Here is a 13,422-nt window from a genome sequence, read left to right as displayed (position 1 = left end):
GTCGGTCATGTGACGCTAGCCACGTCACATGACCCTCAGACCCCACTATAAATATAGGCAGCCTGCTGGCCACAGGTTGCCTGTTAATTCTAGGTTCCTGGCTAATTGTTGGACTACTGAATACTCACCTGATCCTGTTCCCTGATGATCCTTTGCCTGCTCCTCCTGTACTGCGCATCTCTCCTGGTATCTTGACCCCGGCTTCCACCTGACGATTCTTTGCGGACTCCTATTGTACTTTGTTTCTCTCCTGGTATTTGACCTCGGCTTTTCCTGACTATTCTCTGCTCATTCCTTAGTACTGTGTAGCTCTCTAGGTATTGACTTGGTCCGTTAACGTTCCGTTATTTGTCTTGGCTGTCTTCCCAGCACGTATCATAAGTTAGGGACTGCAGTCTAGTTGTCCCCTGTCATTAGGACTTGCGAGGCAAGTAGGCAGGGCCAGGGGTGAGGTTGGAGCGCAGTGGTCACTATCCTCCCCCCTGTGTGTAGTGTACGTGACCGTCACAGATTAACAGGCCATAACTTAATCACTGTATCATGAATCCTCTGGTGACCCTGACTGACCATGTCTCTAACCTGACGCAGATGGAGAAGGAGCTAGGGGAGAAACTCTGTTCTTTTGAGCGAGGACAAGGTACTTCCATCCCTCAGGCCTCCAGTCCACATTTAGAGGCCCAGATTAAGCTTCCTGAGCCCTTTTCTGGAGATCGGAAGAAGTTTCTTTCCTTTAAAGAAAATTGTAAACTTTTTTTCCGTTTGCGCCCCGTATCCTCTGGCCCCGAGAGTCAACGAGTGGGCATTGTCATTTCCCGGTTACAGTGTGATCCCCAGGACTGTGCATTTTCTTTATCTGCTGACGCCAGTTGTTTAACATCAGTGGAGTTTTTTTTTCAGGCCCTGGGTACCCTGTATGATGAACCAGACAGGACACTGGTAGCCGAGACTGTTCAAAAGGTTCTGGTTCAGGGCGATCAACCTGCGGAGGAGTATTGCACCCAATTCAGAAGGTGGTGTGTTCCCTCAGAATGGAATGAACCAGCACTTAGGAGTCAGTTCAGGTCAGGTCTGTCTGATAACTTAAAGGATCTTCTAGTGAGTTATCAGCTTCCAGAGACTCTAGAGGAGATGATGACCCTTGTAGTCTGACTTGACCGACGGGTTAGAGAGAGAGGACAGGAACGACAGTTTTCTCCTCAGGTGGTGGTCCAGCCTGAGGTCTATCCCAGAAACAACGCTGAGGTCTCTACTAAAGAACCTATGCAGGTCAGCATGACTCAAGGGAATCTGCGCCACAGACGTGGAGTGTGTTTTTACTGCTGAGATCCTGACCATTGGTTTAACCAGTGTCCTAAGAAGGCCCTCTCCGTTAAGTCTCCCAAGGCAAGGCAACCTAAAGACCCGGTACACCCTGATATTACGAAATGTAAGCTTTTGGTACCTATAACAATATCTCTGGGGGTTAATAAATGGCCAGGTAACAGCTTTATTGACTATGAGTACACCATTAGCCTGGGTATTCCAATTTTTTCTCTTCCTACACCTATCCATGTCATGGCTATTGACGCCACTCCCCTGGTAGGTAGTATGGTGAGGTCATGTACCTCAGAGATTTCTTTAACCGTGGGGGTGTGCCACTCTGAGAAATGTTCCCTCTTAGTCCTGGAGTACTTACTGGTCAAGGTGGTATTAGGGTTGCCTTGGCTCCGATTACACAACCCCACTATTGATTGGTCCAGGGGGGAGTTGGTGAAATGGGGACCTAAGTGTGACTCGTGCTTATCTGTGGTACAAGCTGGGGTCTTAGTAGAATCTGATATATTACCCACGGTCATTAGGGAATATTCTGATGTGTTCTAATCACCTACCCTGGAGGGTCTATCCCCCCATAGACCTTATGAGGGAGCAGGTTTTTTCTTCATTAAGAAGAAGGATGGTGGTCTTAGTCCTTGTATCGATCACCGGAAATAAAATAAGATCACAATCCAGAATAGATACTCTCTCCCATTGATTCTGGATTTATTTAACCAGGTTCTGGGGGCATCCTGGTTTTCTAAGATTGACCTGAAAGGGGCATATAATCTAATCCGAATAAAGGAGGGAGACGAATGGAAGACGGCGTTCAATACTCTGGCAGGACACTTTGAATATCAGGTTATGCCTTTTGGACTCAGCAATGCCCCAGCTGTGTTCCAAAACTTTATGAATGATATTCTTAGAGAGTTTTTAGTTAAATTTGTCATCGTCTATCTTGACGACATTTTGATATTTTCTCCTGATTTCAAATCTCATGTGTCTCATGTTAGACAAGTATTAGAGGTGTTGAGGGAGAATCAGTTGTCTGCTAAACAAGAGAAACGTGTCTTTGGTGTACAGGAGATACTGTTTCTAGGGCATGTCCTGACCCCTCTCGCTTTTTAAGATGGATCCTGGTAAGGTACTAGCTATTAAGGAATGGGTAAGGCCTTCATCCTTAAAGGCCTTACAACGGTTCTTAGGTTTTGCCAATTACTACCGTAAATTTATTAAGAATTTTTCAGTAATTGCTAAACCATTGACCGACCTTACTAAGAAAGGGGCGGATTTGGAGAATTGGTCTACTGAGGCCATTTCTTCATTTGAAAAATTAAAAAAGGCATTCAGTAGCGCTCCCATCCTGATCCAGCCAGATCAGGAGAGACCTTTTATTGTTGAGGTGGATGCGTCCGAGGACGGCGCAGGAGCAGTCCTTTCACAAGGTCCTGCTAGCCTCACTAACCTGAGACCGTGTGCCGCCTTCTCCAGGAAATTCTCTCCCACGGAAAGAAACTACAACATAGGGAATAGGGAGCTGCTGACCATTAAATGGGCATTTGAGGAGTGGAGACATTTTCTGGAGGGGGCAAGGCATTGTGTAACTGTTGTCACTGACCATAAAAACCTTATGTTTCTCGAGTCTGCTAAGAGGCTGATGGGCTCTGTTTTTTACTCGTTTTGATTTTTCCATTACGTTCAGGCCGCGAAGTCAAAATGTGAAGGCGGACACATTATCTCTGAGCTTCTATGCTTTTCAACCTACTGAGGTACCTTCTGAGGTACCACCTGAATCCATCCTACCAGCAAAAATCTTCATAGCAGCTCTAACCCAGGATATCTCGGCTCGCATTAGGTCTGAACAACATCTGGCACCGGTATCCACCCCAACAGATAAGTTGTTTCGTGTCCAGCTGTTGGGTGAGTGTCACGATTCTGCCTTTTGTGGACATCCGGGTGTTGAGGGCACTAAGGATCTGGTTTCTAGATTTTATTGGTGGCCCACTCTAACTAGGGATGTCAAGTCCTACGTGTCAGCCTGAGAGGTTTGTGCCAGGTCCAAGACACCTAGGACTCGCCCTGCTGGTAACCTACGACCCCTACCCATTCCCAGTAGACCCTGGTCCCATATCTCAATGGACTTTATAACTGACCTACCGCCGGCAGAGGGTAAGACTGTGGTTTGGGTAGTGGTCGATAGGTTTAGCAAGATGGTCCATTTCATTCCCCTGTCTAAACTCCCGAATGCCAAAACCCTGGCGTCTATTTTTGTGAAAGAAATTGTTTGATTGCATGGTATCTCGGAAAATATTGTTTCTGACAAGGGTGTGCAGTTCGTGTCCAAATTCTGGAAGGCCTTCTGTCAAAAATGTCAAATTTCATTGTCTTTTTCCTCTGCCTACCACCCTGAGAGTAATGGGCAGACTGAACGCTTTAATCAGTCTGTGGAACAATTCTTGAGGTTGTATGTTGCTGATGACCAGCAATTATGGGTTAAATTTCTTCCATTGGCTAAATTTGCTTTGACTGACTGTGTCAATTCTTCTGCTGGGGTTTCACCTTTCTTTTGTAACCATGGTTTCCATCGACGTTTTCATTCTGGGTCATCCGTCTCCTCCTCTAACCCTGAGGCAGATAGGCTCTCCTCTGAACTGTGCACAGTTTGGGCCCGGGTTCAATCAAACTCAGAAAAGGCTCAAATTTCTCGGAAGGTTGATAGGAGACGTTAAAGGGGGGTGAATTTTCAGGTTGGGGATAAGGTATGGTTGTCCTCCAAGAATCTCTCTCTTAAGGTAGATTCTAAAAAGTTTTCTCCTCGCTTTATTGGACCATATAAGATCACAGAGGTGATTAACCCGGTATCATTTAGGTTGAAGCTGCCCGAGTCATTCCACATTCATAATGTGTTCCATAAATCTCTACTTAAAAAATATTTTGAACCGGTAGTACCATCAAAAGCCTCGCCTCTGCCGATTCTTGTTAATGATGCTGTCGAGTATGTGGTGTCTAAAATAGTGGATGTCAGGAAGGTGAGTAATTCCATGCAGTACCTGATTCACTGGAAGGGGTATGGACCTGAAGAGAGATCTTGGGAGGTTCATGCTCTTAGACTTGTTCGAAAATTTCATTGCCTGAAGTCTTGGGTCCGGTGGTCCCTCGTAAAAGGGGGGTACTGTAACGGGGTGCCGAAGGCACACTCGGTCTCCCATCAGCCGCAGACCTGCTGCTTAGCTTCGGATCTGTGTTTGACCTCGTTCCCAGGGCGGCTTTGCTAGCTGGGAGGCTCCCTGCTCCTAGGTCTGCCTTGAGCGCCGAGCTGATCACTCGGTGCTCGGCTGGCCACGTCACATGATCCTTACTCCCCACAATAAATACAGGCAGCCTGCTGGCCACAGGTTGCCTGTTAATTTAGGTTCCTGGCATTTGTTGGATAACTGTTTACTTACCTGATCCTGTTCCCCGATCCTTTGCCTGCTCCTCTTGTACTGCGCATCCCTCCTGGTATTTTGACCTCGGCTTACACCTGACTATTCTCTGCGGACTCCTTTGGTACTTCTCGACTCTCCTGGTATTTATGACCCCGGCTTCTCCTGACCATTCTTTGCTTATCCCTCTGTACTGCATTGTCCTCTTGGTTTTGACCCGGTCCGTTCACTATCCGTTATTTGTCTTGTCTGCACTTCCCGCACGTATCCTAAGTTAGGGACTGCCGTCCAGTTGTCCCCTGTCATCAGGACTCGTGAGGCAAGTAGGCAGGGTCAGGGGTGAGGGTGGAGCGCAGTGGTCACTATCCTCCCCCCTGTGTGTGTGTGTGTGTGTGTGTGTACGTGACCGTTACAGGTAAAAGACATGACTACTTTGTTTTGATAGCTATCCTCTATGACTATGTGACAAATATTGTGACTTCCCCAAAAAGGGGCATCATGAAATGACAATAAATCAGGAAACATAGGGTTATCCCATAGTGCAAGCCCCTCCATTACGTCTGAGTACTCACATAATTTCTTCACTGCCGTCCATACTTGGATGGCCACTCTATGATTGGGTAACAATAGTTGTGGAAATAATTGGGGGTTTTCTAACACCGGCCAAAGGTATTGGGTATTTAGGTAGAAAGCCAAATGGGCCTCTGAGTTTGGCATCTGGATCCTAGAGAGTAACCAGGATTTCAAATATCTAAGTTGGCTTGCCATGTAGTACAGATGCATGTCAGGTAAAGACATACCACCATTGGGTTTAGGACGAATTAGAATGGATAGTGATAATTTGGGTCTTCCTGATCCCCCAAAAAATGGTGAGAATAATGACTTCAGCTGATGAAAAAATCTATTAGAGACAATATAGGGGGCATGTTCCAAAATAACTATCATCTTTAAAAGATTTAAATGAATTAAAAGATCCTGAGTCTTTGGTGATTGTAATTCCTAAGTATTTAAAATGTTAAACAATCGGCAGCTCAAAAAAGTGGTTCTATCATGGACCTTGTATAGTGGAAAGAAAAAAGATTTCGACCACTATACAAAGACCAGAGTATTTGCCAAAATCGTTAATTAGTCGCATTGCCTGAGGGAAAGTGTCTTCCACATCGGACATAAATAATACCATATCATCTGCGTACAGACCTACTCTGTCCTCCCTGTCTCCCAGGGCAATGCCACAAAACATTTAATATTGTCTTTTACTAATCGCCAATGGTTCAATGGCTAACGCGAATAATAGGGGTGAAAATGGGCACCCCTGTCTAGTGCCCCTACCGAGAGTGAAGTAAGAGGAGGGGATACCATTTACGTTAACATTAGACCTGGGATTCTTATACAAAATAGATACCCATTTGATAAAGACCGGGCCAAAACCAAATCTTTGGAGAGTTTTCAGAAGATATGGCCATTCAACCGAATTAAAAGCCTTAGCTGCGTCAAGAGACGCAAAGGCCCATCTTTGCTGTTGTGTGGTACCTACCTTACCTTCTAATGTTTTCCGATGTCGATTTCCCCGGCATAAAGCCAGATTAATCAGAGTGGACAATACTCAGGATACACTTATTAAATCTGTTGGCAAGTATTTTTGCTAAAATCTTATAATATTATACAATATTAAGCAGAGATATTGGTCTATACGACCCACATTCTAGCGGATTTTTGTCTGGTTTTAAGATAACTATTATAGTAGCATCACACAATCACAGGGGTAGGGTGTCTCCAGAAAACGCCTTGGCATACATCTGTTTGAGGGGCTCTAGAAGTGGGTTCATATATTTGGTATACACTTCCAATGGAATGCCATTAGGCCCTGGGGACTTCCCATTAGACATAGATGAGATTGCCAATTTAATTTCCTCAGACGTAAAAGGGGCGTCCAGAGAGCCCACATCTTGGGGAGAAAGTTGAGGTAAATCCAATGCAGAAAGGTATTCCTCTATTTCACTTATGGGAACCTGTAAGTGAGATCTATAAAGATCTTGATAAAACTCATGGAAGCGGTGAGCAATCGCCTCTGTTTCGATCAACGTGGATCCTGTGGTGCTATAGACTTTCAACACCGCGGGAGAATGTTGGTTTTGGTGTACTATGTGTGCTAATAATTTACTAGACTGATTACCTAATTCAAAATATGATTGCTTAGTGAAGAAGAGTTTACGTTGAGCCTTTTCTTTCAGGAGGTTGAGGTACTGCGGCCCTGGGAAAGCCATGCAGGCTTGTTAGAATCAGAAGGGTTGGCGACATATGCAGCCTCCAGACTGATGCAGTCCCGTGCCATATCAGACTCCCGTCGAGCAGAAGCACTTTTAACGTATGCTATAGAAGATTTCAGACAACCCCTGAGATAAGCCTTCAGTGTCTCCCAAAGGGATTCTCGGAGGGGTCCTGACAAGCCAGGAACACTGATAATTGATCAGGAATTCGATCATGTGGCGTCAACAGGGTCAACCAAAAAGGGTGGATTCTCATACTACCAAAGGGACTTATTGTAGTTGCAGTGACAACTAAGTATAAAGGGGAGCGGTCGGAAATACCTCTAATCCCATATTCGACCTGGGAGATACGATTATTTAGTGATGAGTTGCTGAATACATAGTCAATGCGAGACAGAGTTTGGTGGAAAGAGGAATGGCAGGAATAGACGCGGTCAAGGGGGTGTCTGTGTCTCCATACATCCACCTATCCCATCTCCCCCACCAAGCCCGCCAGTGGAGTGGGAGCGACAGGATGGTCTGTCGGAGACCCTGTGTAAATCTATCCAACAAGGGGTCAAGTACCATATGTAGGAGAGTCCCCGGAATAATAATGGACGGACGATACGTGCCACCAGAGGTCCTGGCCTCGGTGGAGTAAGAACCGGATCATTGCGGTTACAGCGGCGAATGCTGCTGGCGCAGCGTGTCCGGGCCGGTTCTTACTGTTCCCCACGGCCAGCCCAGGTTTTTGGTGGAGCTGGGCCTTTAAGAACCCAGCCTGCTGATGATGGGGGTGGGGTGTGTCTTGCTGTGCTGGAGATTTCCACAGACAGAGTGAGTGCTGGTGAAGGAGAGTCTGGGCGCAGCACACATTGAAGGATAGCCCTGGGACCTGTGGTGCTACGAGCCGAAGGGGCTCTGGCCTGAGGGAGACAAAGGCAGATAGCCTAGAAGCCTGCAGAACTGCTGTGGTCTGTCCAAAACAAGGTGACTCAAACCTGCTGTTTATTTTCTAGGGAAGGACTTTTGTTTTATGCACTATGTGGATATGCACCTGTGTGGTCTGCACATTGCCTGTTATGCCGTTGGTGTGAATAAAGTCACAGTGTATCACAAAGACTGTCTATGATTGCCTCAATACTGCCGCCGCTACCGTAGCCTACCACGAGCACATCCCCACAATTGGTGGCTTGGAGCGGGCATTCCTGCAGTGAGGCAGGCCTGAGGCAAAAGTTGTGTTGGACTGCATGTCATATATCAGGCCTGCAAGTTTTATGGTTCCTGACAAGATGGAGGAGGCCATTAAGCACCTGATTCAGAGTAATGTACAGCAGCAACAGGCATTGCAGGCTCAGAAGGAAAGACATGAGGAGGCTATGTGTGCACAGCAGCAAACAAACACTCTCCTAATGCAGCAGCTGGTAGCCATGCAAGAGTCGGTGCGAACATCCCTGCAAGGAGTTTCAACTGCAACAACCCCGACTGTGTCTACCGCCAGGGACAAAGTCCGATCCGCCCTGAGGAAAATGGGTCCGGGAGATGATATAGAGGCATTCCTGATGGTATTCGAAAGAACCGCGGAGCAAGAGAGGCTGCCGTTGGAGCAGTGGGCCGAGGTGGTGGCGCCTTTTCTGGTGGGGGACGCACAAAAGGCCTATTTTGACCTCAGCTGCGATGAGGCCAAGGACTATGAGAGGCTAAAAACTGAGGTGTTGGCCAGGTTGGGGGTAAACACCTATGTGCGAGCGCACAGGGTGTATCAGTGGGTGTTTGCCGAGTCCCGACCCGCCCGGTCACAAGCCTATGACTTACTTCACCTAGTAAAAAAATGGCTTCAGCCTGAAATATTGAGCACTTCTCAGATGGTTGAAAGGGTCGTGGTCGACAGGTTCGTGCGTACCCTCCCGAGAGCCATACAGCGCTGGGTGGGACAAGGCGATCCAGGCAACCTGGAACAACTGGTTAGCCTGGTGGAGAGGTATATGGCCACTCAGGATTTGGTGCGGGACTCAGCGGTACTACCGAAGTCACGTCAGCCCCCGTTGCCGACCCGGGATCCTGAAAAAGGGATCCCACCACATAAGGAGGGGAGTGGATCTCCAGTCCGTGGGAGGAATACCCTGGGGAGGAGGGAGGCTGCGAGGATCAGATGTTGGCATTGTCAGGACTGGGGACATGTGGCATCCAACTGCCCTAGGGCATCCGAACCCATGGACTGCGGGTTCGCTCGCCGGTCCTCTTTTTTTATGCCCAACCGGTGTATATAGCTGACCCCCTGCTGGTGGCGGACAACCCTCCGGTGTGTGATGTCGTTGTTAATGGACACTCCGTGCAGGCCCTGCTGGACTCTGGGAGCCTGGTAATTCTGGTCCATGAGTCGCTGGTAACGGAAAAACTCCCAGAAAGGCGAACCCTTACCATTGTCTGTATACATGGGGATCGCAGGGAGTATCCCACCACTAAGGTTACCCTGGCAGTGTGTGGAAAGGAGGTACCACATGTCGTCGGGGTGGGGAGACGGCTCCCTTATGCCGCAATATTGGGGAGGGACTTTCCCCTGTTCTGGACTTTGTGGAGGAACGGGTTGCCTACCTATGGGGAAGGAAAATGTCCAGGTCCCGAGCCCGAGGACCCCGAGGCAGGGACCCCAGCTGTAGGGGTCACCGTAGAGGAGGTAGAGTATAACCCTGACCGGTTTCCCCTAGAAGTATTGGCGGGTGAGACAGTAGAAAGTTCGTCCATCCTGGATCTGGAGGTACCCCGAGAAACCTTCGGGACCGCACAGCTCCAGGATTCGACGTTATTACGGGCTAGAGAAGGTGTGTCGGTGGTTAATGGTGTTGCCCAGCGTCCCGGCGCCGATACCGTATTTCCTCACCTGGCCTATAACCAGGACCTGTTATATAGGGTAGACAAGGTGAGGCAGGAGGTGGTGGAACAACTGGTGGTGCCCCAGCCTTACCGGCGAATGGTCTTGGATTTAGCGCATGCGCATGTGTTGGGTGGTCATCTAGGGGTTAAGAAAACGCTGGAGCGAATTCTACAACGGTTCTATTGGCCTGGGATATATGAGGAAGTCCGGAGGTTCTGTCAGTCCTGTCCAGTGTGTCAGCTGACTAGCCCCCAACCTCACTATCGCAGTCCACTGGTACCTATGCCCATTATAGAGGTGCCCTTCGAAAGGATCGCCATGGATCTGGTAGGCCCCATTATTAAGTCAGCCCGAGGTCACCAACACATCCTGGTAGTGTTAGACTATGCCACTCGCTATCCGGAGGCGGTCCCATTGCGCCATACGTCGGCCAAGGTAATGGCTAAAGAGCTCATGAGTATGTTTGCCCGGGTGGGGATACCAAAGGAGATTCTGATGGACCAGGGGACACCCTTTATGTCCAAAGTAACAAAGGAGTTGTGTAAGCTATTAAATATTAAACACCTGCACACGTCCGTCTACCATCCCCAAACCGATGGGTTAGTAGAACGGTTTAATAAGACCCTGAAGTCCATGCTAAAGAGTCGTGGCTAAGGACGGGAGGGATTGGGACTTACTGTTGCCCTATGTTTTGTTTGCGGTACGGGAGGTGCCCCAGGCGTCCACGGGGTTCTCGCCCTTTGAGTTGTTATATGGGCGACATCCCCGTGGGCTACTGGATATCGCTAAGGAAGCATGGGAGCAACAGCCTACGCCTCATAAAAGTGTGATAGAGCACATAGGAAAAATGCAGGACCGAATAGGGGTCGTGTTGCCGATCGTCCGTGAGCACATGGAAGCGGCACAACTGGCCCAGAGTCGGGTATATAACCGAACCGCCCGGGTAAGGACATTTCACCCGGGGGACCGAGTTCTTGTACTCGTGCCCACGGTCGAGAGTAAATTCTTGGCCCGGTGGCAAGGACCCTATGAAGTTAAGGAGAAGGTGGGCCCAGTTGATTACAGGATATACCAGCCAGGGAGGCGGAAGCCCGAACAGGTATATCATGTGAATCTACTAAAACCTTGGAGAGACAGAGAGAATTTGTTTGCAGACAGCCCGCCCTCTGTCGGGACGTCAGGGAGTGACCCGGGGTCACCAGGTGTTCCGGAGAGCGCCGCTGGGGTGACGATAGGGGACGGACTGTCGACCAAACAAGCACAAGAGGTGAAAGAATTTGTTAGTCGGAATAGGGACGTATTCTCTGACCTTCCTGGACGTACCACCTTGATCGAGCATGACATTATCACCGAGCCCCGGGTGAAAGTCCGCCTAAGACCATACCGAGTACCGGAGGCTCGGCGACAGGCCATTTCGCAGGAGGTAAGATCGATGCTACGTCTAGGGGTCATAGAAGAGTCAAAGAGCGAGTGGGATAGCCCGATTGTCCTTATTCCCAAACCGGATGGTTCATTACGGTTCTGTAATGATTTTAGGAAATTGAATGAGGTATCAAAATTTGACGCCTATCCCATGCCTCGGGTAGACGAGTTGATAGAGCGGCTGGGAAAAGCCCGGTATTTTTCGATCCTAGATCTCACGAAGGGCTACTGGCAGGTACCTCTGACGGAGGCGGCAAAGGAGAAGACGGCCTTTGTCACCCCGGAGGGGCTTTTTCAGTATAGGGTGTTGCCTTTTGGGTTACATGGCGCTCCGGCTACGTTCCAGCGTCTGATGGATGTCGTCCTCAAGCCCCATCACCAGTATACCTCCGCGTATCTGGATGATATAGTCGTGTTTAGCCCAGACTGGGAGGGTCATTTGTCAAAACTTCAGGCAGTGATAGATTCTCTAAGGAAGGCGGGGTTAACTGCCAACCCAAAAAAATGCTCGGTGGGACTAGAGGAAGCTCGCTATTTGGGGTATGTGATTGGACGCGGAGTCATTAGGCCCCAAGTAAATAAAGTTGAAGCAATCCGGAATTGGCCCAGGCCTCGTACGTCCAAGCAAGTACGGTCATTTTTGGGCCTGATTGGGTACTACATGAGGTTCATTCCCCATTTTGCCACCTTGGCAGCCCCGTTAACCGGCCTCTTGAAGGGTAGAAAGTCGGTGATGGTTCGCTGGGGGGAGAAGGAGGAGGAGGCGTTCTCCCGTTTGAAGTCGGCCCTATGTGAGTCCCCAGTTCTGGTGACGCCCGACTTCAAGCGGGAGTTTGTAGTTCAAACAGATGCCTCGGGAGTAGGACTAGGGGCTGTGCTTTCCCAAGAGCTCAACGGGGAAGAGCACCCCGTGGTTTTTCTAAGCCGCAAGCTTACCCCAGCAGAAACCCGGTATAGCATTGTGGAGAGAGAGTGCCTCGCCATCAAGTGGGCACTCGAGTCTCTCAGATATTACCTTCTGGGGAGAAGGTTCCGTCTGGTGACCGACCACTCCCCTCTCCAGTGGATGAGTCGGGCTAAGGAGGGGAGCGCTCGGGTTACCAGGTGGTTCTTGTCCCTCCAAAACTTTAAGTTCACTGTTGAGCACAGGGCCGGCCGCTTACAGGGGAACGCAGATGCCCTGTCCCGGGTACACTGCTGTGCGTGTGTTCACCCCCTCAGGCTTGAACGGTATGTTCAAGCCCTCAGGGGTGAACAAAGGGGGGGGATATGTAGGAGAGTCCCCGGAATAATAATGGACGGACGATACGTGCCACCAGAGGTCCTGGCCTCGGTGGAGTAAGAACCGGATCATTGCGGTTACAGCGGCGAATGCTGCTGGCGCAGCGTGTCCGGGCCGGTTCTTACTGTTCCCCACGGCCAGCCCAGGTTTTTGGTGGAGCTGGGCCTTTAAGAACCCAGCCTGCTGATGATGGGGGTGGGGTGTGTCTTGCTGTGCTGGAGATTTCCACAGACAGAGTGAGTGCTGGTGAAGGAGAGTCTGGGCGCAGCACACATTGAAGGATAGCCCTGGGACCTGTGGTGCTACGAGCCGAAGGGGCTCTGGCCTGAGGGAGACAAAGGCAGATAGCCTAGAAGCCTGCAGAACTGCTGTGGTCTGTCCAAAACAAGGTGACTCAAACCTGCTGTTTATTTTCTAGGGAAGGACTTTTGTTTTATGCACTATGTGGATATGCACCTGTGTGGTCTGCACATTGCCTGTTATGCCGTTGGTGTGAATAAAGTCACAGTGTATCACAAAGACTGTCTATGATTGCCTCAATACTGCCGCCGCTACCGTAGCCTACCACGAGCACATCCCCACACATATTACAGTCGCCCATACAAAGTCAAGGCTTGTGGATGCGCTGCAGCGAATGCGGCTGCTTGGTTGAGTATCGCCATATTAGCTGGTGGGGGGGATATAAACAGCTATAATAACATAATGTATGCAATTAATAAAGTCTAAGACGAAAATGTATTGTCCTTCTGGGTCCACAACCAAACTCTTCACCTCCCATCTGACAGACTTGTGTGCCAAAAGGGAGACGCCTCTGGAGTGTGTAGTGTGACAAGCATGTCTCGCCCACTGGACCCAAGGTTTTTGTAGTATGCTAGAATG

The sequence above is a fragment of the Bufo gargarizans genome, chromosome 9 (assembly GCF_014858855.1).
Source record: "Bufo gargarizans isolate SCDJY-AF-19 chromosome 9, ASM1485885v1, whole genome shotgun sequence".
Taxonomy (NCBI): Eukaryota; Metazoa; Chordata; class Amphibia; order Anura; family Bufonidae; genus Bufo; species Bufo gargarizans.
Note: the sequence above shows the minus strand (reverse complement) of the source record.